General features: G+C 43.3%; 4 non-coding genes across 4 annotated transcripts; all 4 read right to left on the reverse strand.

The window, feature by feature from the left end:
* Window positions 1-1,216: 1,216 nt before the first annotated feature.
* Window positions 1,217-1,335, reverse strand: LOC143290632 (5S ribosomal RNA). Its single transcript, XR_013056438.1, has one exon. It is a non-coding gene; the product is annotated as a 5S ribosomal RNA (ribosomal RNA).
* Window positions 1,336-2,340: 1,005 nt separating this feature from the next.
* Window positions 2,341-2,459, reverse strand: LOC143290614 (5S ribosomal RNA). Its single transcript, XR_013056424.1, has one exon. It is a non-coding gene; the product is annotated as a 5S ribosomal RNA (ribosomal RNA).
* Window positions 2,460-3,190: 731 nt separating this feature from the next.
* Window positions 3,191-3,309, reverse strand: LOC143290617 (5S ribosomal RNA). Its single transcript, XR_013056427.1, has one exon. It is a non-coding gene; the product is annotated as a 5S ribosomal RNA (ribosomal RNA).
* A 965-nt stretch (window positions 3,310-4,274) lies between these two features.
* Window positions 4,275-4,393, reverse strand: LOC143290624 (5S ribosomal RNA). The gene has a single exon (XR_013056431.1). It is a non-coding gene; the product is annotated as a 5S ribosomal RNA (ribosomal RNA).
* Window positions 4,394-25,207: the final 20,814 nt, after the last annotated feature.

The following is a 25,207-nucleotide window of genomic DNA, read 5'->3' on the forward strand; positions in this document are numbered from 1 at the left end:
TGAAATTAATCTTATCGGTCATTGCGTTTATATCAGATCCTATATCATTTATGAATTTCTCGTCAAGACTTTAAAAGATTTATTTTGCGCTCAAGTTCAAAACGGGCTCTTGAGACACTGGAAAACAGATTGGTGTAGCATAATATATGGATTAGTCCACACGCTTTGACATCTCTTTGAAATTGTAACCTACCCTGACTGAGAATGATTCCAATTATTTTGACTGAATTAATTCTCAGGGTAGTTCCGTAAAGGAAAAAAAAGAAAAAGAAGAAAAAGAAGAAGAAAAAAAAGAGGATCATCAACCTTCGTTACATCACAATAATCTGATTTATGAATTGATTTAGCTGTAACTGCAACTTAAACCAAACTTCTTAACGAACCAGTGAAATGCGACCTCCTTGAATCAATTCTCGATGCTCTGAGAACCACTGAGCTGAATACAACTGAACTCGATGCTGAGAACAGGTATCGGATAGAGGCAAGAAAGATAATGTGCATGCCATTTGTGATTCAAGTTATTGCTGCATTTATGTCCCTTACACTACCAGTCGTAAAAATGACCAACAATTTTCTCTTTTTCGTATCCCCGATTTTTCCATTTTTAAGCATCTGATGAAATCATTCTGAAATAAGAACAAGAATTATGATTGTTGGTGTTGTTGAAAGATAAAGGAAGTTTGTTCAAAGTATGATGTTTATATCATTGTTATTTTTGTATCAACAGGAAATACAAAATCATCCATAGAAAGAATGAGAATGAATGAATGAATGAATCTTTATTTTCCAACGGTGAAGACATTAGCACTTTGGCCGACTTACACATCTGCCGTTGATCTAAGAGATACACAAACACATAGGCATATAAATGTTGCTATACTCAATACATGTATAATGTACAAGTATGGCACAGCGTCAAACTGAGAGACACAACATCGCGGCTCACATCTGTACGAAACGGAAGCGAGTTACACACACACACACGCACACACACATACACTAACACACACACACCAAGGAAAAAACAACAACAACAAAACCCTAGCATGAATGCTACACATGAATGATTCAATTGAAATTAACACAGAAAAGTGAATGACATGAAACAAGAAAAGGAAAATGAATGAGTGAGAAAATGATGGGGAAAAAATGGCAGAGCCCAGGAGAGAGAGAAACAACAAGAAAAAAGTTGGGAAGAATAAAAATATAAAAAGGTTGCCAACAGCACCCGGTGTTCCCAGGCGGTCACCCATCCAAGTACTAACCGGGCCCGACGTTGCTTAATTTCGGTGATCGGACGAGAACCGGTGTTTTCAACGTGGTATGGCCGTTGGCGACTGTTGAAGGAAATTTAAGGAACATAAAGTTTACTCTGAAAAAGCCATCGTCTTTTCCTTTTCGCTCTTTTCCTGTCGCGGGAAAATGTGTAAATGAATTACAAATTAGAATATAACGCAAGTAGTCAAAATCTTCACCGGTCACCACACTAACAGTTCAGCATATCTTCGTTTCTCTTCCGCTCATGTCCGTGCACACCATGGGCACTTCTACCGCGATAGTATGAGACCCAACTGATATATCTACATTTGTATACACTCCAATGATCAATATACACAGAGGACAGGCAAAAGAGAAAATCAGTGAGCTTTCCTGCTGATTTACTGTTCCACCATACATTTGTCTTTTAGAGACACTGAGCAGTATGTTACCCATGCCACACAGAATTAAAGTTGGTTATCCATAGAAAATTAAGTTGACGATAATTTTTTATTAAGTCTTCACCCTCAGCTTTTCATATTCTCTCCTTTCAGTCTTTCTTTCTATACTGGTATATTCTACAGAGAAATAGGCTTCATTCAGTGTCAATAAAAAAAAGAAAGAAAAAAAAGACTCTATGAATTCAATAAAAGATTGATGAACTGTTTGTCATTCATGTACAATGATCACAATGTACAACGTACGTAGAGAGTAAAGGAGGATTCCCACTGATTTACTGTGAGTCCTTATGTGTTTGTTTTTTTCGTTTTCTTTTTTGTTTTTTTCCACTGATAGCATGGAAGATTGATGAACTGAGTGCCATGCATGTATAATGATCACCATGTACAGCGTGTGTAGACTTGAAAGAAAAAAGCAAAAAGGAAAGGAAAATGTGCCGTCACATGTGATAAGAGCTAACTGCCGGTGTGTAAACTTATTATGGTGAGTAGAAATGAATGACATGAAACAAGAAAAGGAAAGTGAATGAGAGAGAAAATGATGGAAGAAAGAAAGAAATGGCAGAGACCAGGAGAGAGAAAAACAACAAGAAAAAAGTTGGGAAGAAGAAAAATATAAAAAGGTTGCCAACAGCACCCGGTGTTCCCAGGCGGTCACCCATCCAAGTACTAAGCGAGCCCGACGTTGCTTAACTTCGGTGATCGGACGAGAACCGGTGTTTTCAACGTGGTATGGCCGTTGGCGACTGTTGAAGGAAATTTAAGGAACATAAAGTTTACTCTGAAAAAGCCATCGTCTTTTCCTTTTCGCTCTTTTCCTGTCGCGGGAAAATGTGTTAATGAATTACAAATTAGAATATAACGCAAGTAGTCAAAATCTTCACCGGTCACCACACTGACGATTCAGCATATCTTCGTTTCTCTTCCGCTCATGTCCGTGCACACCATGGGCACTTCTACCGCGATAGTATGAGACCCAACTGATATATCTACATTTGTATACACTCCAATGATCAATATACACAGAGGACAGGCAAAAGAGAAAATCAGTGAAGTTTCCTGCTGATTTACTGTTCCACCATACATTTGTCTTTTAGAGACACTGAGCAGTATGTTACCCATGCCACACAGAATTAAAGTTGGTTATCCATAGAAAATTGAGTTGACGATAATTTTTATTAAGTCTTCACCCTCAGCTTTTCATATTCTCTCCTTTCAGTCTCTATTTGTTACTTAATCATAATCCTACAAACGAAGCAACAACTTCATTTCTTTTTCTTTATATACTGGTATATTCTGCAGAGAAATAGGCTTCATTCAGTTTCAATAAAAAAATAATTAGAAATGAATGACATGAAACAAGAAAAGGAAAGTGAATGAGCGAGAAAATGATGGAAAAAAGAAAGAAATGGCAGAGACCAGGAGAGAGAAAAACAACAAGAAAAAAGTTGGGAAGAAGAAAAATATAAAAAGGTTGCCAACAGCACCCGGTGTTCCCAGGCGGTCACCCATCCAAGTACTAAGCGAGCCCGACGTTCCTTAACTTCGGTGATCGGACGAGAACCGGTGTTTTCAACGTGGTATGGCCGTTGGCGACTGTTGAAGGAAATTTAAGGAGCATAAAGCATGCACTGAAAAAGCTATCTTCTTTTCCTTTTCGCTCTTTTCCTGTCACAGGTAAATGCACAAATAAATTCCAAATGAAAATATAACGTAAGTAGTCCAAATCTTCACCGATCAACACACTGACAGTTCAGCTTATCTTTGTTTCTCTTAGTCCACTCATGTCCGTGCACACCATGGGCAAGGCTCTTGCCGCCATAGTCAAATTTCAATGACAGACTGACATCTAGTCAGACTGACAAACATACAAACAAACACATAGTCAGACAGACAGACAGCTATTCAGCCAGACAGACAGACAAATAAACATCCTATCGAAGTGACGAAACATTCTCGAAACCACGAGGTCGAGGGCCCAGCATGTCGAAGAGACATAACTCTTCACAGGGTATAACTGTACTTTCGTACGAGTCTTTCCCCTTGAGGTGTTGATGTTCTCCAGTCACCATCACCTCCCCCATTATTCTTCAATTGCAGGGAGGGGAGTTTGGGGTAAATACCTCTCTGTATATACACTACAAAGATCAAAATCAGATAGGAACAAGAGAGTAAAGGAGGATTCCCACTGATTTACTGTTTCATTATGCGTTTTTATTTTTCGTGTTTTGTTTGTTTGTTTCTTTTTTTTCTTTTTTTTTCACTGATAGCATGCAAGATTGATGAACTGAGTGTCGTGCATGTACAATGATCACCATTTACAGCGTACTTAGACTTGAAAGAAAAAAAGTAAAAAGGAAAGGAAAATGTGCAGTCACATGTGATAAGAGCTAACTGCCGGTGTGTAAACTTATTATGGTGAGTAGAAATGAATGACATGAAAGAAGAAAAGGAAAGTGAATGAGAGAAAATGATGGAAGAAAGAAAGAAATGGCAGAGACCAGGAGAGAGAGAAAAACAACAAGAAAAAAGTTGGGAAGAAGAAAAATATAAAAAGGTTGCCAACAGCACCCGGTGTTCCCAGGCGGTCACCCATCCAAGTACTAACCGGGCCCGACGTTGCTTAACTTCGGTGATCGGACGAGAACCGGTGTTTTCAACGTGGTATGGCCGTTGGCAACTGTTGAAGGAAATTTAAGGAGCATAAAGTTTACCCTGAAAAAGCCATCCTCTTTTCCTTTTCGCTCTTTTCCTGTCGCGGGTAAATGCGGAAATGAATTACAAATTAGAATATAATATAAGTTGTCCAAATCTTCACCGGTCACCACACTGACAATTCAGCATATCTTCGTTTCTCTTCCGCTCATGTCCGTGCACACCATGGGCACTTCTACCGCGATAGTATGAGACCCAACTGATATATCTACATTTGTATACACTCCAATGATCAATATACACAGAGGACAGGCAAAAGAGAAAATCAGTGAAGTTTCCTGCTGATTTACTGTTCCACCATACATTTGTCTTTTAGAGACACTGAGCAGTATGTTACCCATGCCACACAGAATTAAAGTTGGTTATCCATAGAAAATTGAGTTGACGATAATTTTTATTAAGTCTTCACCCTCAGCTTTTCATATTCTCTCCTTTCAGTCTCTTTTTTGTTACTTAATCATAATCCTACAAACGAAGCAACAACTTCATTTCTTTTTCTTTATATACTGGTATATTCTACAGAGAAATAGGCTTCATTCAGTTTCAATAAAAAAATAATTAGAAATGAATGACATGAAAGAAGAAAAGGAAAGTGAATGAGCGAGAAAATGATGGAAAAAAAGAAAGAAATGGCAGAGACCAGGAGAGAGAAAAACAACAAGAAAAAAGTTGGGGAAGAAGAAAAATATAAAAAGGTTGCCAACAGCACCCGGTGTTCCCAGGCGGTCACCCATCCAAGTACTAACCGGACGAGAACCGGTGTTTTTCAACGTGGTATGGCCGTTGGCGACTGATGAAGGAAATTTAAGGGCTAAAGTCCTGAAAAAGCATCTCTTTTCCTTTTCGCCTTTTTTCCGCCGGGGAAATGCAAATAAATTCCCAAATGAAAATATAAGTGTTTTAAAAAACTTCCCGTCCCACACTGACATTCACTTTTCTTTTTTCTCTTTCCCTCAGGCCGTGCACACATGGGGACTTCTTCCGCCATAGTAAATTTTTTGACAACTGAAATCTATGATAAAACTCCAAACAATATCACAGAAAACAGGCCCAAAGAAAAAAAAAATCCCAAATGGAAATTTCCCCTGGGCCCCCATTTTAAATTTCCAATAAATGTCTTTTAGAGTTTTTCCTTTTTAGCCCAGTTACCCCCCCTTTCCCCAATTAAAGTTTGGGGGAAAATTTTTTCCCCTAAAAAAAAATGATGACGGGAAAAAAATTTTATTTTTGTTTCATTAGCTTTTTTAAATTTTTTTTTTTTTTTTGGGGTTTTTTTTTTTTTCTTTTTTTTCTTAAATCAAATTAAACGAGGGGGAACAATTACCATTTCCCTCTTTTAAACTGGAAAAAATAAAAAGAAGAAAAAGTCATCAATTATAAAAAAAAATTTTTAATAGAAAAGAATCATGAAAAAAAAAAAAGGAAAGTGAATGGGAGAAAAAGATGAAAAAGAAAGAAATGGGAGAGACCAAGAAGAGAAAAAAAACCCAAAAAAAAATTTGGGGGAAAAAAAAATATAAAAAGTTGCCAAACACCCGTGTTCCCGGGGGGTCACCATCCAGCCCAACCGGGCCCCAGTTGCTTTAAATTCGGGGACGGGACGGAAAAGTTTTTCAAAGTGGGGGGCCTTGGGAATGTTTAAGGAAATTTTTAAAGGGGCTAAAATTTTCCCCAAAAAGCCATCCTCTTTTCCTTTTCGCTCTTTTTCCTGTCCGGGGAAATGGAAAAATTCAAATTAAATATAATAAGTTTTTCCAAAAACTTCACCGTCAACCCCCACTGCAAATTTACAAACTTGTTTCTCTTCCCCTATTTTCGTGCACACCATGGGCCTTTTTCCGGATAGAAATAGACCCCAAATGATATATCTACATTTGTATACACCCAATATCATATACACCCAAAAAACAGGCAAAAAAAAAATTTCAGGGTTTCCCGCTGTTTAACTGTTCCCCTAAATTTGTCTTTAGAACACTCATATTCCCATTTCCCCAAAGAATTAAAAATTTGGTTATTCCAAGAAAATGATGACGAAATTTTATTAATTTCATACTTTTATTTTCTTTTTTTTGTCTCTTTTTTTTACTAACAAATTTTAAAACGAAGCAACAATCATTTTTTTTTTTATAACTGGAATTTAAGAGAAAATTTTCATTTTATTTAAAAAAAAAAATAAAATTTTGAAATGAATGACAGAAACAAGAAAAGGGAAAATGAATGGGGGGAAAAATTTTATGGAAAAAAAAGAAATGGCAGAGACCAAGAGAGAGAAAAACAAAAGAAAAAATTGGGAAAGAAAAATATAAAAAGGTTTCCAAAGCACCCGTGTTTCCCAGGGGTCACCCCCCAAGACTAACCGGGCCCCAGTTCTTAACTTCGGTGATCGACAGAACCGGTGTTTTTAACGGTATGGCCTTGGCAAATGTAAGGAAATTTTAAAGGGGCATAAAGTTTTCCCTGAAAAAGCCTCCTCTTTTTCCTTTTGCCTTTCCGTCGCGGGGAATGCGGAAAAGAAATTTTAAATTAGAATATAATATAAGTTGTCCAAACTTCACCGGTCCCACACCAATTCGCATTCTTCGTTTCCTTCCCCTCATGTCCGTCACACCGGCACTTCACCGCATAGTATGAACCCAACTGTATACTCATTTGTAAAACCCAATTCAAATACACAAGGGACAGGGAAAAGAGAAAAACAGTAAAAATTTCCTGCTATTTTCTGTTCCACCATACATTTGTCTTTTAGAGACACGAGCAGTATTTTTCCCTGCCACACAGAATTAAAGTTGGTTTTTCCCAAAAAAAATTGGTTGACGATAATTTTATTTTTCTTCACCCTCAGCTTTCATATTCTCTCCTTTTAGTTTTTTTTTTCTTTTTTTACTTAATCATTAAACCACAAACGAAGCAAAAACTTTTATTTCTTTTTTTTTTATACTGGTATATCTACAGAGAAATAGCTTCTTCGTTCAATTTAAAAAAAAAAAGAAAGAAGAAAAAAGAAAAAAAAAGGGGGAAATTTAAAAATGAGGCGGAAACCTTTGGGGAAAAAAGAAAAATGGAAGCCAGGAAAAGAGGAAAAACAACCAAGAAAAAAGTTTAAAAGGAAAAAAAATTATTTCAACAACTTCGGACAAAACCGAAAATTAAACCCCCGTTCTTAAAATTTGATCAAAAGAAGGGTTTAACCGGTTGCCTTCCCCTATGGGGAAAAACATTAACATTTAAAAACCTATCCTTTTTTTCCTTTTCCGCCCGTACGGGGAAAAGGGACAAAAAATTTTCCCCCCCGAAAAAACGAAAGTGGGTTTGAAACCAAAAAAAAGGGCCCCTTTTTTCCCCCTTTCCGGGGCCCGGGCCCGGGGTTTTCCCCCTAAACAAAACCCAAAGCCCAACACAAATTACCCCCACCCAAACCCCCAAAAAACCCCCAGCCCGAAGCCCCCCAACCGCCGGCCCGCCCCCACCCGGGCCAAACAACCCCCAAAGCCCCGGGGGTGGCCCCCCACCATAACCCCGGGAAAAACAACCGGGGGGGGGGGGTTTTTTTGGGTTTTTTTTGGGGTTTTTTTAAAATTTTCCTTTGGGGGGGAGGGGGGGGGGGAAAACCCCCCCCCCAAATTTTCCCCACAAAGCCCAAAACAGAAGGGCCCAAAGGGGTAAAAAGGGCCCCTAAAAGAGGGGGTTTCCCCCAAAAAAAACTTTTTTTTTTTTTTTTTTTTTTCCCCGGGAACCTGCGGGAGGGGGGCCCCCGACCCCTGTTTTTTGGGGGGGAAAAGGGTAAAAGGGAAAAAATGGCTTCCCTGGAAAGGGTAATCCCCTTTTTAAACTTTGAAAGGGAGAAAAAAAATAAAAAAAAAGAAAGTAAGAAAAAAAAAAAAAAAAAAAAGAAATTTAAAGCCCAAAAGGGGAAAACCCAAGAAAAAGTTTTGGAAAAAAAAAAAAAAAGTTCCAAAAACACCTTTTTTCCCAAACCCCCAAAACCCACCCCGCAAACCCCCGAAAAATTTTTCCTTAACTTGGGGTCCCACAAACCTTTTTCCCCCCGGAAAATTTCCTTTTAAAAAGGGGGAAAAAACAAATTTGCACACACACACTGCATACATACATATTAACATGCATGTGTATCTAACAGCTACCCTAACACATACGCACACACAGGCAGGCACAAACTTACATAAACACAATAAATAGTCGGGGGGAAAAAACCAAACAGTACCAGAATGTGTGTGTGTGTGTGTGTGTGTGTGTGTGTGTGTGTGTGTGTGTGTGTGTGTGTGAGTGAGTGAGTGAGTATGTATTGCACTGAATGGTGATTAGCAAGTGTTTTAGTGTGCATGGTCCATCTAAACAGAAAGTAGTGACATGTCATCACCCTTTTCTCACATAGGCTTTCCTATTCACATTGTCCTTTTCTCATCACTTGACAACGGGCCTATGGTTCGAAACGTATCCCACTAAACAAAGAGGATTCATCTACCACCAAAAAGGTTTTTATGAACTTTAGTTTTTAGTTTTTTGTCTTTGAAGAATCCTGCAGTCATTTTTGTCTTCTTCCTTAGTACCAGAATATGATATTGATGAAAAGGAGGAAGGTGTCCTAGAAGGGAGAATAAAATGTGCATGGAGAGGTCAGTGTGATCAGGCTATGATATCAATATTTAAGAAACATTTGAAGGGAGAAGAAGAAGGAGTAAAAGAAGATAAAGAAGAAGAAAAGAAAAAAAAAAGAAAAGAAAGAAAGTGTGATCGGAGGAGAGGACGTGGAAGGTAACCTACCTAAGACCACTTGGTGAAGATCCATTGAATAACCCCCCCCCCCTCCAGACCCCGCCCCCCCCCCCCCCCCCCACACACACACACTCCCCCTTTAAGTTTCCGTTGATTCTTGTCACACACCAGTTGTGTGGGATCCCGCAATCTTTCTTTTCAGGAATCAAACAGCAGTCAGTTCCTACCGGCCAACTGGACCATTTCTACACTGTGCTTTCTCTCCAGTATAACCGTTTGTCGTCCCACCAGTAATTAGCCGAATTGGATTGCACCTGTTGCCACTTGAGTTCCCAGTTCTTTCACTGCTAGTTTGGAAAACTACCTATGTAGTATGGTGTATATATACTGTGGTATGACTGAAAGGTTGGCCTCATTGTCAAGGACTGGGTTGCTGACTGTATGGTAGTGGTGGCTAGAAGCGTAGGACCGTAGGTTCAGCGGGTACAGGACGAATGGAATGAATGGTGTGTGTGTGTGTGCACGCGTGCGTGCGTGCGTGTGTGTGTGTGTGTGTATGTGTGTGCGTGTGTGTGTGTGTGTGTGCGTGTGTGCGCGCGTGCGTGTGTATGTGTGTGTGTGCGTGTGTGCGCGCGTGCGTGCGTGTGTGTGTGTGTGTGTGTGCGCACACACACACACGCACGCACGCACGCACACACACACACATACGAAGACACACACACACACATACACACACACACACACGCACACGTTAAATCGCACACACGGAACATTCATACGCACAAGCACACACATACACACACGTATACCACACACACACACACACACACACACAGACACACAGACACACACCACATAATTATATAAACATACTCGCGCACACAGCCATACTCACGCTAGCATTCACACATACGCATTAGATTGATAAAGAGACAGACAGACAGGGACAGAGTCAAAGTCAGAGAGAGAGAGAGAGAGAGAGAGGAGGGGTCAGGAGGAGAGGACCCCCCCCAACCCCCAACCCCCTCCCGAAAATGTATTCACTACGCCACAGCCTCTTCTGAATGGAATATAAATACAGCATTCATAGCGTGTGTACACGTCACACACCCAACAAGAAAACGTCACACAAGTATTGCGTCACTCAAAAAAAGACTGTAAAACACTACCGTAGCATGCTATGGAAAACCCTTTTAAATGTTTAATCCAGGATGAAGAATGAGAGCGTCATGAGTTGCGACAATAACCCGCCAACAAGTTTAAATTTGAAACACAAAACTATCACAGCGAATGACAAGACATTTTGCACAACATTGACAACCCACTTCCACACTGCCAAAAGTGCATTCAAGGACAAAAAGCATTATAGCGCCCACACCGATACTGCACGAAAGTTAAAGGCTTGTAAAATGAAAGCGGGTGATTAAGACAAAAGAAAATAAGTTCTTCCGATGTCCGTCACAAAGGAGACAACATTTGACCCATTTCACAGTTGAAATCATAGGCTACACGCCTTTTTCTGTAATTCTATTTAGATATTTGTTTCAAACTCTATTCCCCACTCACCTGGTTTCCCAAAATTCACCATTCATCCCCTCCCCCTCCTCCCCCTCCTCTTCTAAACAATAATACTCAAATGTATACATTTATACTCTAACAAAATGTCTTCAATCAACGATATGCGTGACGGGACATTAACTCTCTCCATACGAACGGCGAAAGAGACGACGTTGACAGCGTTTCACCCCAATTACCATCATCAAAATATTGCAAGCGGAAGGCTCTTATACTGAAGACGTGAATGTTGACAAAGAATATCACAATTCTGACGACAGAAGCTAAAGGTTGGGTCATTCAGACACCCACTGGACATCCGAGGGGTCTGTGTAGAGGAGAAGAGAGGACTGGCCGTACTGAGTGAGTTAAACAGTATTCCTCCGCCTCCTTATACATGTCAGTGTTCGGAAGGTTATGGAAAAAGGAACATACCCAGCATGCACACCCCCGAAAACGGAGTATGGCTGCCTAGATGGCGGGTAAAAACGGTCATACACGTAAAAGCCCACTCGTGTACATACGAGTGAATATGGGAGTTGCAGCCCACGAACGAAGAAGGAGAAGAAGGAGAAGAAGAAGAAGATATCTGTTGAAAATAAAGTTAACAATCATCTACTGACAGCGTAAGCGGCAGGCTATGGGTGGCTCCCCTAGACAAACATGACAGAACCGAACTACGGAAAAGCCTCTGGTCCTACGACACAGAAAACACTGATAACACAGAATCAATGACCACCCGGAGAAAAACCCATCCTCACATGAGGGGGCCAACCAGTTGGGCAAAAATCCCTGAAACCTAAACGGACACATGACAGAACTGAAATAAAGAAGGAAAAAAACAAACAAAAAAACACACACACAAAACATCAAAAAACACCTAAAAACCTCTGGTCCTGTGACTCAGAACCCACCAGCTGATGGCAAATGACTCATAACCACCAGCTGAGGGCAAATGACTCATAACCACCAGTTGAGGGCAAATGACTCAGAACCCACCAGTTGAGGGCAAATGACTCAGAACCCACCAGTTGAGGGCAAATGACTCAGAACCACCAGCTGAGGGCAAATGACTCAGAACCCACCAGTATAATGACTCAGAACCCACCAGTTGACGGCAAATGACTCATAACCACCAGTTGAGGGCAAATGACTCAGAACCCACCAGTTGAGGGCAAATGACTCAGAACCCACCATTATAATGACTCAGAACCCACCAGCTGAGGGCAAATGACTCAGAACCCACCAGCTGAGGGCAAATGACTCAGAACCCACCAGCTGATGGAAAATGACTCATAACCACCAGCTGAGGGCAAATGACTCAGAACCACCAGTTGAGGGCAAATGACTCAGAACCACCAGTTGAGGGCAAATGACTCAGAACCCACCAGTTGAGGGCAAATGACTCAGAACCCACCATTATAATGACTCAGAACCCACCAGTTGAGGGTATATGACTCAGAACCCACCATTTGAGGGCAAATGACTCAGAACCCACCATTATAATGACTCAGAACCCACCAGTTGAGGGCAAATGACTCAGAACCCACCAGTTGAGGGCAAATGACTCACCAGCTGAGGGCAAATGACTCAGAACCCACCAGCTGAGGGCAAATGACTCACCAGTTGAGGGTATATGACTCAGAACCCACCAGTTGAGGGCAAATGACTCAGAACCCACCAGCTGAGGGCAAATGACTCACCAGCTGTGGGCAAATGACTCACCAGTTGAGGGCAAATGACTCAGAACCCACCAGGTAAGGGCAAATGGTGACAAAGAAGACAGGCATGCACAAAATTTAAGACTCTACCCGAGACAGTCGTGAGTTGTGACAATTGTATTGTATAATTACTGATTGTCACAACACATTTCTCTGTGTGAGGTCCGGGCTGCTCTCTCCAGGGAGAGCATTGCTACAGTGCAGCGCAATAAAGAACAAGAGAGGCAAGGCCTTCAAGACTCACTTGTGATACACTTTAAAAAAAATCTAATCGTTAAAATTTGTTCTGTATTTGTTATTATAAAGCTTCGGGTTAAAAAAAAAAAAAAAAAAGAAAAAAAGAAAAAAAGAAGAAGCGGTCCTAACCAGATTCGAATCCCGCGTGTTCGGGTGAGAAGAAACTGTCTTACCCATTGTACTATCGTGGCTCCTTAACTGACGTTCTAAAATCTAATATTTGAACATACTTTTTTAAAGGGCGATAAATCAATTGCGGTATTCGCAGTGAGAACGCTGTTTAAATCATATTATTCTGGTGTATCTTGGGCATTCAAGAAATCTTTAAGGGCAATAAAAAATTCTTCTTAAGTCCGCGGTAAAGGAGACGTGGCTATCGCCGCAATCACACTGCAAAATTTAGCCGTTTTCTCTAGATCTAGATAGATGTACAAGTTTAGTAACACCCGCCGGGAATGTAGTACGACACGGTCGATTCAATTTCTCTTTTATGTTCATTCTAGTTTTATAGTTTTAAGGTTGATATGAAAATTTAGTCACCTCACGCCAAGAACAGTGGAGACATCAGAAGAATGTTCACCTGTGTCACCTCACGCCAAGAACCGTGGAGACATCAGAAGAATGTTCACCTGTGTCACCTCACGCCAAGAACCATGGAGACATCAGAAGAATGTGTGTGTGTGAGTGTGTGTGTGTGTGTGTGTGTGTGTGTCACCTCATGCCAAGAACCGCGGAGACATCAGAAGAATGTTCACCTGTGTCACCTCACGCCAAGAACCGTGGAGACATCAGAAGAATGTTTACCTGTGTCACCTCACGCCAAGAACCGTGGAGACATCAGAAGAATGTTCACCTGTGTCACCTCACGCCAAGAACCATGGAGACATCAGAAGAATGTTCACCTGTGTCACCTCACGCCAAGAACCGTGGAGACATCAGAAGAATGTTCACCTGTGTCACCTCACGCCAAGAACCGTGGAGACATCAGAAGAATGTTCACCTGTGTCACCTCACGCCAAGAACCATGGAGGTGAACCCGGGGTGTGCTAATGGCTGTGGTCCACGAACCGTGGAGACATCAGAAGAATGTTCACCTGTGTCACCTCACGCCAAGAACCGTGGAGACATCAGAAGAATGTTCACCTGTGTCACCTCATGCCAAGAACCGCGGAGACATCAGAAGAATGTTCACCTGTGTCACCTCACGCCAAGAACCGCGGAGACATCAGAAGAATGTTCACCTGTGTCACCTCACGCCAAGAACCGTGGAGACATCAGAAGAATGTTCACCTGTGTCACCTCACGCCAAGAACCGTGGAGACATCAGAAGAATGTTCACCTGTGTCACCTCACGCCAAGAACCATGGAGGTGAACACGGGGTGTGCTAATGGCTGTGGTCCACGAACCGTGGATACATCAGAAGAATGTTCACCTGTGTCACCTCACGCCAAGAACCGTGGAGACATCAGAAGAATGTTCACCTGTGTCGCCTCACGCCAAGAAACGAACGAGAACGAGAAGAGGAAGAAAACGAGGTCATGATTATTCATGAGCCGGCCTTCATCCGCATGTTTCCATCAGTGCGTAGCACTGGGGCAAAAAGATAAAGAGGACGTGTGTGTGTGTGTGTGTGTGTGTGTGTGTGTGTGTGTGTGTGTGTGTGTCGTAAATGGAAGAGGGAAACCATTTTGCGGACTAGAAGAGGACGGGGATGTGCTGTGTCTGCCTTGGAGAGGGCTGGGATAAAAGCTTTATGCTAATCAGGCACAGGGACTGACACACCTGCGTTCAGACACACAGCGCGTGCGCTGAGATAAACATCTATAGAATACGAATCACGGGATTCCCTTCCCTCGGGTTTTTTTTTTTTGCACAAAGATGGAAAGATAACTAGATATATAAATATATCTTCCTTTGTGGACAGGTGTGATTGCACACGCGCACACCAATCAATTCAACCATATATAGACCTGCCTACGCACATGCCTTCTCACACCTGTGTGTTTATATATAGGAAATAAAGGAACTATTGACAAAACTTCGACCAGCAGAAAACGATGCCATGTTATGCAGGTAATTAAAAACAACATAATCACAAAGACCATCTGCATACACCTGCACGAAGTGTGCGTATTGCTCAGCTGTTCGAGCACTCAGCTGGTATTCGGAAGGTTGTGGGTTTGAACCCCAGGTCCAGAACTGTGAGCGGTTGTGTCGCTGCTGATCTTGATGCGGTGGCGGTGACAGCATGGGTGTGAGACTGGCTACCCAGTTTCTTGGGATAGTCCACCCCGCCACACCCCTCACATCAGCCATATCACCCGAGGTGGATGTGGGAAAAACCCACCACTGACACCAACCACTGATGGAGAGATTTACCTGTGACAGAGGGAAGAAAGTGCAAGGTGCATGGAAATGGGAGAGGTGTGGGCATGGCGGTGGGGGTGGAGGCAGAAAAAAGGGAGGGAGACAAGAGGGCTCAGTGCTCATCATTCAACAAGTGGCAACCCTACGTAAGGTGGGATGTAGGGAGCTTAAACCCTCGACAGTTGAACCGTGACGAAGTGAAACCAGTGTAGCGTGGATTTCAAACGCAAGAACTTCTCCTTTTATGCTTGTTCGCGGTGTGGTTGATTTCGCTGAACAAACGTTATGCCGACCCAAGAAGACTGAGTCCAAGTAAGGAAATGATGACCAACTCCTGACCTTCGACCTGAATTACATCTCAGACAACAGCCCAACACTGACCTTCAACCTGAATTATATCTCAGACAACAGCCCAACACTGAGCATCATGAACGTCAACAGCCGCCAAGGGGTTAAAGGAAAGATACGAGAGCCCATTGGTCAGCTACAGACAGACAACGCTGTGTCAACAAACCCATTGGTTAGCTACAGACAGACAACGCTGTGTCAACAAACCCATTGGTCAGCTACAGACAGACAACGCTGTGTCAACAAGCCCATTGGTCAGCTACAGACAGACAACGCTGTGTCAACAAGCCCATTGGTCAGCTACAGACAGACAACGCTGTGTCAACAAACCCATTGGTCAGCTACAGACAGACAACGCTGTGTCATCAAACCCATTGGTTAGCTACAGACAACAACGCTGTGTCAACAAACCCATTGGTCAGCTACAGACAGACAACGCTGTGTCAACAAGCCCATTGGTCAGCTACAGACAGACAACGCTGTGTCAACAAACCCATTGGTCAGCTACAGACAGACAACGCTGTGTCAACAAGCCCATTGGTCAGCTACAGACAAACAACACTGTGTCATCAAGCTGCCAACGAGGAAAAGGAGAAGAGGAAAAAGGGAAATATATTGGAACTGTAGAGGAGAGAATGGAAATATATAATATACTGGCAATGTTGAGGATGAAAGGGAAATATATTGGCACCATTGAGGAGAGAATGGAAATATATAATATATTGGCAATGTTGAAGAGAAAATGGAAATATGTGATATATTGGCAATGTTGAGGAGAGAATGGAAATATATAATATATTGGCACTATTGAGGAGAGAATGGAAATATACTGGCACTGTTGAGGACAGAATGGATATATATTGGCACTGTTGAGGAGAGAATGGATATATATTGGCACTGCTGAGGAGAGAAAGAGAAATAGATATTGGCACTGCTGAGGAGAGAATGGAAATATACTGGCACTGCTGAGGAGAGAATGGAAATATACTGGCACTGTTGGGGAGAGAAAGGGAAATATATTGGCACTGTTGAAGAGAATAAGGGAAATATATTGGCACTGTTGAGGAGAATAATGGGAATCTATTGGCACTGTTGAGGAAAGAATGGAAATATATTGGCACTGTTGAGGAGAATAAGGGGAATCTACTGGCACTGTTGGGGAGAGAAGGGAAATGTATTGGCACTGTTGATGAGAATAAGGGGAATTTATTGGCACTGTTGGGGAGAATAAAAGGAATTTATTGGCACTGTTGGAGAGAATAAGGGGAATCTATTGGCTCTGTTGGGGAGAATAAGGGGAAATTATTGGCACTGTTGGGAGAATAAGGGGAATTTATTGGCACTGTTGGAGAGAATAAGGGGAAATTATTGGCACTGTTGGGGAGAATAAGGGGAATCTGTTGGCACTGTTTGGGAGAATAAGGGGAATTTATTGGCACTGTTGGGGAGAATAAAGGGAATCTATTAGCACTGTTGAAGAGAATAAGGGGAATTTATTGGCACTGTTGGGGAGAATAAGGGGAATCTATTGGTACTGTTGGGGAGAATAAGGGGAATTTATTGGCACTGTTGAGGAGAATAAGGGGAGGAAGGTGGCAGAATGGTTAAGACGCTCAGCTGCCAATACAGAGAGTCCGTGAGGGTGTGGGTTCGAATCCCGCTCTCGCCCTTTCTCCTAAGTTTGACTGGAAAATCAAACTGAGCGTCTAGTCTTTCGGATGAGACGATAAACCGAGGTCCCGTGTGCAGCACGCACTTGGCGCACTGAAAAAGAACCCATGGCAACGAGAGTGTTGTCCTCTGGCGAAATTACGTAAAATGAAATCCACTTTCATAGGTACACAAATATGTAAGCATGCACTCAAGGCCTGACTAAGCGCGTTGGGTTATGCTGCTGGTCAGGCATCTGCTCAACAGATGTGGTGTAGCGTGTATGGATTTGTCCGAACGCAGTGACGCCTCCTTGAGAAAGTGAAACTGAAACTGAAAAGGGGAATCTATTGGCACTGTTGGGGAGAATATGGGGAATCTATTGGTACTGTTGGGGAGAATAAGGGGAATTTATTGGCACTGTTGGGGAGAATAAGGGGAATCTATTGGCACTGTTGGGGAGAATAAGGGGAATTTATTGGCACTGTTGGGGAGAATAAGGGGAATCTGTTGGCACTGTTGGGGAGAATAAGGGGAATCTATTGGCACTGTTGAGGAGAATAAGGGGAATTTATTGGCACTGTTAGGGAGAGAAGGGAAATGTATTGGCACTGTTGGGGAGAATAAGGGGAATCTATTGGCACTGTTGGGGAGAATAAGGGGAATCTATTGGCACTGTTGGGGAGAATAAGGGGAATCTGTTGGCACTGTTGGGGAGGATAAGGGGAATTTATTGGCACTGTTGGGGAGGATAAGGGGAATCTATTGGCACTGTTGGGGAGTGAAGGGAAACTATGTAGGCACTATAGTGTTATTGATCAAAGTTTATTGTCGCCGGTCATCTTTTCTTTTCTTTCTTTTTGTTCTTTCTTTCTCTTGGTCTGTCTGTCTGTCTGTTCCTCAACGTCACTGTCCCCTTTCTTCTTTCCTTCTCTCTTCCTCTTTCTCTCTCCTTTCCTTCTTATCCATATTTTTTTCTCTCTCTAAATTTGGTATTTCGTTAGAACTTTATTTTTTCTGCTTCCTTCCTTCCTTCCTTCCTTCCTTTCTCCTTGGCGAGGGTGGGGGGTGGGGGGTGGGGATTGTGTGGAGATAGTGCCTGCAGCCAGGTGGGTGTCGTGTGACAGTTTAACGATAATTTGGCCCGTCCTCTGTTCCTCCCTGCCGCCTGACCCCTGGCAGTCGGCTCAGCGGAGAGGGCTTACAGCTTTAACCTGGGGGTTAAACGGCACTCCGAATCCTTTCTCTGCTCCACACCTCCACCCCTTCTCCTCCCATCTCTCTCTCTCTCTCTCTCTTTCTCACACACACACACACATGCGAGAGCACGTGCGCGCACGCACACACATCATACAAAAAAAAACCACGCATCATCAACAATCTCTCTCTCTCTCCGTATTTCTCTGTCTCTGTCTCTCTGTCTCGATTTCTCTCTGTCTCGTTTTCTCCCTCTCTGTCTCTCTTTCTGTCTTTCTCTGTCTTTGCCTCTGTCTCTCTCTGTCTCTATTTCTCTGTCGCTCTCTGTCTCTCTCTCTCTCTGTCTTGTCTGTCTCTCTCTGTGTCTTTGTCTCTCTCTCTCCGTATTTCTCTGTTTCGGTTTCTCTGTCTCTGTGTATACATCTCTGTGTCTTTTTCTATGTCTTTATCTCCGTCTCTCTCTGTCTCTGTCTGTCTCTTTCTCATCACCCCCCCCCCCCCCAAGCCCCCAGCCCTGTTAGCACGCCTCCCATCCAAATCCTTTGACGTCTATTTGTCTTGTCAGTTTATCACGACCTTTGACATGAGGTTGTTAAAGATCGCTCTACACTGTTCTTTCTTTTTTACGCACACTTGCCTGGGAAAGGAATGGTGTGGGTACTGGGGAGGGAGGGCTAACGGGGGGAGGGGGGGGGAGGGAACAGGGTAGGGGGAGGGGGAGGTGGAGAAGAGAGTTCCAGTGTTGGGAAATGGGGGGGAGGGGAGGGGGGGGAGGGGGAGGCGGTCGAGAGGAGTGCGCGCAATCAGCGAAGCGTGTAGAGGTCGGGGGGCCTTGACTTCAACAAGGCCTCTGATGGCCACAGTCTGATAACAGGGGGTACCACCAAGCAACCCACGTCTTTCCTCGTATGTTCTCTATTCAGTGATATTTTTTAAACATTTTTTAAATTTTTTTATGTATGACTCCCCCTCCCTTCTCCCCTCCCCCCTTCCCCGCCTGTTTCTACAAGAGCAGTTCACACTTAATGATAGTAAATAGTGTGTTTATATAGCGTTGAATCTTATGTGGAGACAAAGCGACTTTCACCTGCAAGCATAACTGTGAACCAAAGGGACGACAGGCAAAACATCAATGCACGTAGAGAGAGAAGACTAGAAAAAATAATTATGAAAGAAGGGGATGATAAGGGTGGGGTGGGGTGAGGGGGCGGTCCTTTGGCAAGAGGTAGCTGGAGCATGTCTAAGTATGGTCCCCCATGTCTGTGTTCCCCCAGGTCTATGTTCCGGCTGAAAGAAAATTTGGGGGAACATAGACTTTGGGGAACATTGACATGGGGGAACATAGAGCTGACCTCGAGGTAACTTTTCTGGCCAGACTTGAAAGAGCTGAGTGCAGGGGTCTGTCCATTGCTGGACTTTGGACTATATACACAGTCGAGATGCAGTATACACTACAAAGGAATACAAAACAAACAAGAAAAAAACAACTTTTTTGTTGTTAGTCATCGTTATGCATTAGCTCATGGTTGCGTGTACGAGTTTGTTTTTGTTACAAACATCTGAACACAACGTGTTGTCATGCGTACAGCAATAATGATGATTGTGGTGGTGGTGGTGATGGTGGTGATGATGATGATGATGATGATGATGATGATGATAATAATAATATATGGCATTTCCAGAAGAAAGGCATTGTGTAAGCGAACACACATGCACAGTCACAGACAGACAGACAGACCGACAGACAGACGCAAACACACACACACACACACACACACACACACCCAAACAAAACACAATCACACGCACACACACATACACAAACACACACGCACACACATACACACACACACACACACACACACACACACACACACACACACACACACACTCCCTCTCTCTCTTTCTCTCAACTCACAACTCTGCAATACAGTGGCAGGGACAGGAGAAAAACCATCAACATTCTGCCTCAATTTATTTATTTATTAATTATTATTATTATTTTATTATTATTATTATTACTACTACCTTTTTATATTATAATTATTATTTATTTATTTATTTGTGTAAGCTTATCTATTATTTATTCACCTTTTTTTATTCTGGTCAGGCATCTGCTTGGCAGATGTGGTGTAGCGTATATGGATTTGTCCGAACGCAGTGACGCCTCCTTGAGCTACTGAAACTGAAACTGAAACTGAAACTGCCTCAACCATTACAGTGCAGTCAGTCAGTGATCTGAAGTTTTCGCTTTGAATCGAGAAAAGTGTCAGATGAAGGTACATCCACACGGCTTCACCCAGTGGGGACCGTCACGCCCCACTCTGTAGTGGTTGTCCCCCTTGGTCCCAGTCAAACACTCACTCAGTACGGCCAGTCCTCTCTTCTCCTCCACACAGACCCCTCGAATGTCCAGTGGGTGTCTGAATGACCCAACCTTTAGCTTCTGTCGTCAGAATTGTGGTATTCTTTGTCAACATTCACGTCTTCAGTACAAGAGCCTTCCGCTTGGAATATTTTGATGATGGTAATTGGGGCGAAACGCTGTTAACGTCGTCTCTTTCGCCGTTCGTATGGAAAGAGTTAAAAATCCCTAACCTTTGAAGGCCAACGGGGCAGTGGTCACTGTGTCCAGGGATCGGCACAGGAAGGCGGGGCCCAGTCCTCTCCTCTTCTTCCGCATTTTTTCTTCTTCTTCTTAAACAAAAATAAATAAATAAATAAATAAAAGCCCCATCGTCTGCACTGTTTCAGTGGCATTGCTCCCACGCCGCTCATTTAGATTACCCCATACACGGCCACACCCGGGTTCGTCCGTCACAGTTCCAGCGTCGGCAGTCTACAGGGAACCATCGATGTTAGGTCGCCAGGAGGCCACACACCAGAGGAGACTCTGCACTGCTGCTGAGTCACTTCGGTGGTGTTCAGTGGTGCCTGTTCTGATTCAACGTACTTAGGACACCACCTACTAAGCTCCCTACTAACGATAATAATGGCTTAGTCGCGGAGCCAGACTGAGTGAGCGTCCTTCCCAGAGTGGAGACCATCACAACGTCCATCAAACAACAGCCCCCCCATGAATCTGCCGACACTGAAGACACTGACAGGACTCACCGCAAGCACGAAAGTGGAGGGGTATCGAAACTGAGGTCACCATGAGAGCAGGGCATGAAAGGCCACAGTCTTTGAGACTGTTTTTGTTTTTATTGATGATGATGAAGGATGCTTCCGCCTTGTTTTAAACTTCCCCGACCCGAAGTGAGGAGTGAGGAACAGGGGGGGGGGGTGGGGGGGGTGAAGTGCATGTTCCCAAGGACACAGCACTGTGACGACACGGGTCCTCCATCACTGACCTGACCACTGGTCAACGCTGGGTCACAACTTCAACACCTATGACCCATTCTTCCACGGCCCCCTCACCTTACGTACATAAAAACAAAAACAAAAAAAAAAACACTATGAAAACTAAAAAAACCCCAAAAAACAACAACAACAACAAAAAAAACAACAACAAAAAAACAAAACAACAAACCAACAACAACAATCGCAGACTAATCCTGTATTCAGTCTAACTTGGTAGTCATCAGTCTCTTTTCGTTCTTAACTCCTTATTCTGAACCAGACATTTTTGTCTTTGTAGACCGTACCGCCATATTGTTAAAAAAAAATAAAAAAAAAAAAAAAGATGATGAAGGGGATGGAGAGAGGGAGAGAGAGTAGTGGTGGTAGGGGGTGGAGTGGGTTGGGGTGGGGGGGATGCGAGAAAGAGACAGAGAGGGAGAGAGAGTGGTGGTGGTCAGGGGTGGAGTGGGGTGGGGTGGGGTGGTGTGGGGGGGATGCGAGAAAGAGACAGAGAGGGAGAAAGTGGTAGGGGGTGGAGTGGGGTGGGGTGGAGGGTGGGGGAAAGATACAGAGAAGGAGAAAGAGTGGTCGTGGTCGGGGGATGGGGGTGGGTGGGTTGCGAGAAAGAGACAGAGAGGGAGAGAGAGTAGTGGTGGTCGGGGGGGTGGGGGGGGGATGCGAGAAAGAGACAGAGAGGGAGAGAGAGTGGTGGTGGTAGGGGGTGGAGTGGGGTGGGGTGGGTTGGGGGGGATGCGAGAAAGAGACAGAGAGGGAGAGAGAGTGGTGGTGGTCAGGGGTGGAGTGGGGTGGGGTGGGGGGGTGGGGGGATGCGAGAAAGATACAGAGCAGGAGAAAGAGTGGACAGAGGGAGAGAGATACGGATACGGATGTTTTATTCAATATAGGCCATGGCCCCTCATGAAGGGGTGGTGTATAGAAGTAACACAGAGGTATAAATAACACAATTATCAAAGTTTTTTTTATGCATAAACAAGCATAAATCATTGAACTACATATCGTACTTCTAATTTTGAAAGCTTTATATAAGTAAATTGCTAATTGCTTGACAAGTGATTCCTTAGTGGATGATAGTAACAGATAATCTGATCATGGAGGGTTGCCTATAATAGCTTGGATGGATTAACTGATTTCTAAGTTCATTTAACACAGGACAGCAAAGCACAAAGCGAACTTCATTCTCTTCCGCACCTTTACACAAAGGACAAAGTAGGTCATTATTATTAAGTTGTCTTCTAAGAACATGATGCACAACACGCTAAAAAGCAAACATTTGGCACGAAATAGTATGATTTACTCAGATAACTTGAACCAAAAAGTCTTTTTTTCTTTCTTTTTTTTCCTATGTATTTTTTATTTTCAGCCGGAAAGATGAATGGAATGGAAATGCAGTAAGTGTGTGTGTGTGTGTGTGTGTGTGTGTGTGTGTGTGTGTGTGTGTGTGTGTGTGTGTGTGTGAAAGAAAAAAGAAGAAGAAATAACAAGAGAACACCAACCAGGTAGAGAGAACGGAAAATCCGTAAGTAAAAAAAAAAAAAAAAAAAAAAAAAAAAGGAGAAGAAGAAAAAAAAAAAGATAAGAAAGAAAAATCGAAACAAGAAGAAGAAGAAGAAGAAGAAGAAGAAGAAGAAGAAGAGGAAGAAGAAGAACCGTGAAAGGAAGAGAGAAAAGCATTCCCTGGGTCACCAGTGTAGCATTTCCTCTGACGCCCTGCTCCTGACAGGCAGCTTAGAGAGCTGTAAGCGAGAGCCACAGAGATGTTCTCCAACGTAACACTCTCCACGCGCCCGTCACTCGACCCCGTCTCGTGTCGGCCTCCTCGTCTAAAGCCCGTCGCACACACAACGCGGCGTGCGTGGCGTGAAGCGGAGCGTCCGTTGGTGGTTCTGCACAGAATTCTGTACTGGCCATTGACGCTTCCGTGAATCATACTTTTTGTAAAAGGACGTATCATCGTGAACAGGCGACATCTCCTCAAGCATCTGTAGTTCTGTGTATTATAATTATGATAATAATTCAACTTATAAAGCACCTTTCCATGTAAATGTACTCAGCTCTGCTGTACAAGGTAAAAACCGACATTTAAAACATGCATTTAAACACAAACATGATCAGCATGCATAATCTTACACATATAGCCAATCAATCACTCAAGCACTGAAATATGTTCTCTCTCTCTCTCTCTCACACACACACACACACACACACACACACACAAACACACTATTCCCACCAATGCCTTGTTGTGAAAGGGGGCGTGTCGTCGCAGTCTTGCCAAGTGAGTTCCAGTCAAATTTCTAAGCGTCGTCCCTTGAACTGTGTCTGTTTCGACAATCATGCTGACCAGCTGGGCAGATGGGAATGTGTGTGTGAACGAAAAGCTTGAGGGGAGGCTCTGTCCAACCGCAGTATTGATATCGTCACATATGGATGTTGGCGTGGACAAGACCTTTAAAAAAAAGTTATTACTGTATTTCTCCTCCTCCTGCCCCTCCCCCTCCTTCTCTGGGCCCTTTGGGAACTGCAGTCGTCATCTCTGGAATACAAACCACAGATAAATCACGTGTGCAGTCGAGCTGCAACTAAGAGTTTTTACACGTACAATAAACAACAAAGAAACAAACACAAAAAGAAAACAACCCACACAATAACACCCCAACTGCACGCTATTGCTTTTATCTGGCCATAGTGTTGTTCAGCACAAAGGCCTATACCTGACAGAGTGACGATGACGGAAAGAAAAGGGCGAAGAAGGTTCCTCTCTGTTCAAAAGACCTATAGCTGTGTAAGGGCCATGAGTGCTGGGTCGTGAGTAGCAACACGTATGTTTTATGACTGGCGAAGCGCTATTGGGTTTCCGACTTCTGTGGAAGGCATGGTGGGGTGGAGGTGGGGGTGGGGGGAGTAGGGGTTGGGCGGGGGGCTGGAGGGGGGACAGCGAAACCCGTCATTGGAGCTGGTTAAGTATAGACAGAGAGTCACCGTGCTGGCAGCTGAGATCCCTCAACACCCCCACCCCACCCCACCCCTCCCCGACCCTCACCTACCTTCAGCCCCCAACCTTCTCCCCTCCCCTACCCCCTCACTCATTTCCCTTACCCCTAATCGCCCCCATCTTTCACACCCTGTGACATTTCTACACACACCACGGCTGAGGATTTCGCTCGGCGCAAGTGGGCTGGTGTCGGTGGCTCTGGTGTATTGATGTATTTTTCAAAAAATTATCTACCTGTCTATCTATCTGTCTGTCTATCTATCTATCTGTCTATTCATGTTTTATCGGTTGCTTTACTTGCGCATATTCACACGCGCACACGCACACGCACACGCACACATACACACAATGATGGGGTCGTCTTGAAATTAAGCACTATTTTGTTCAGAAATATGTGGGGTTTTTCACCAAACGTACTTTGCTTATGGAATATGTTTAACTAGATTTGTAATGCCATTTTGACACACACACACACACACACACACACACACACACACACACACACACCTCATTCAATACACACCACAATCTCTTTAGACCTTTTTCTTATAATATACTTTTCCTCTGTTACATAACATGAATTTTTTTTTTTTTTTTTTTTTTACACTAATATTCA

This window comes from Babylonia areolata, chromosome 15 (genome assembly GCF_041734735.1).
Source record: "Babylonia areolata isolate BAREFJ2019XMU chromosome 15, ASM4173473v1, whole genome shotgun sequence".
NCBI lineage: Eukaryota > Metazoa > Mollusca > Gastropoda > Neogastropoda > Buccinidae > Babylonia > Babylonia areolata.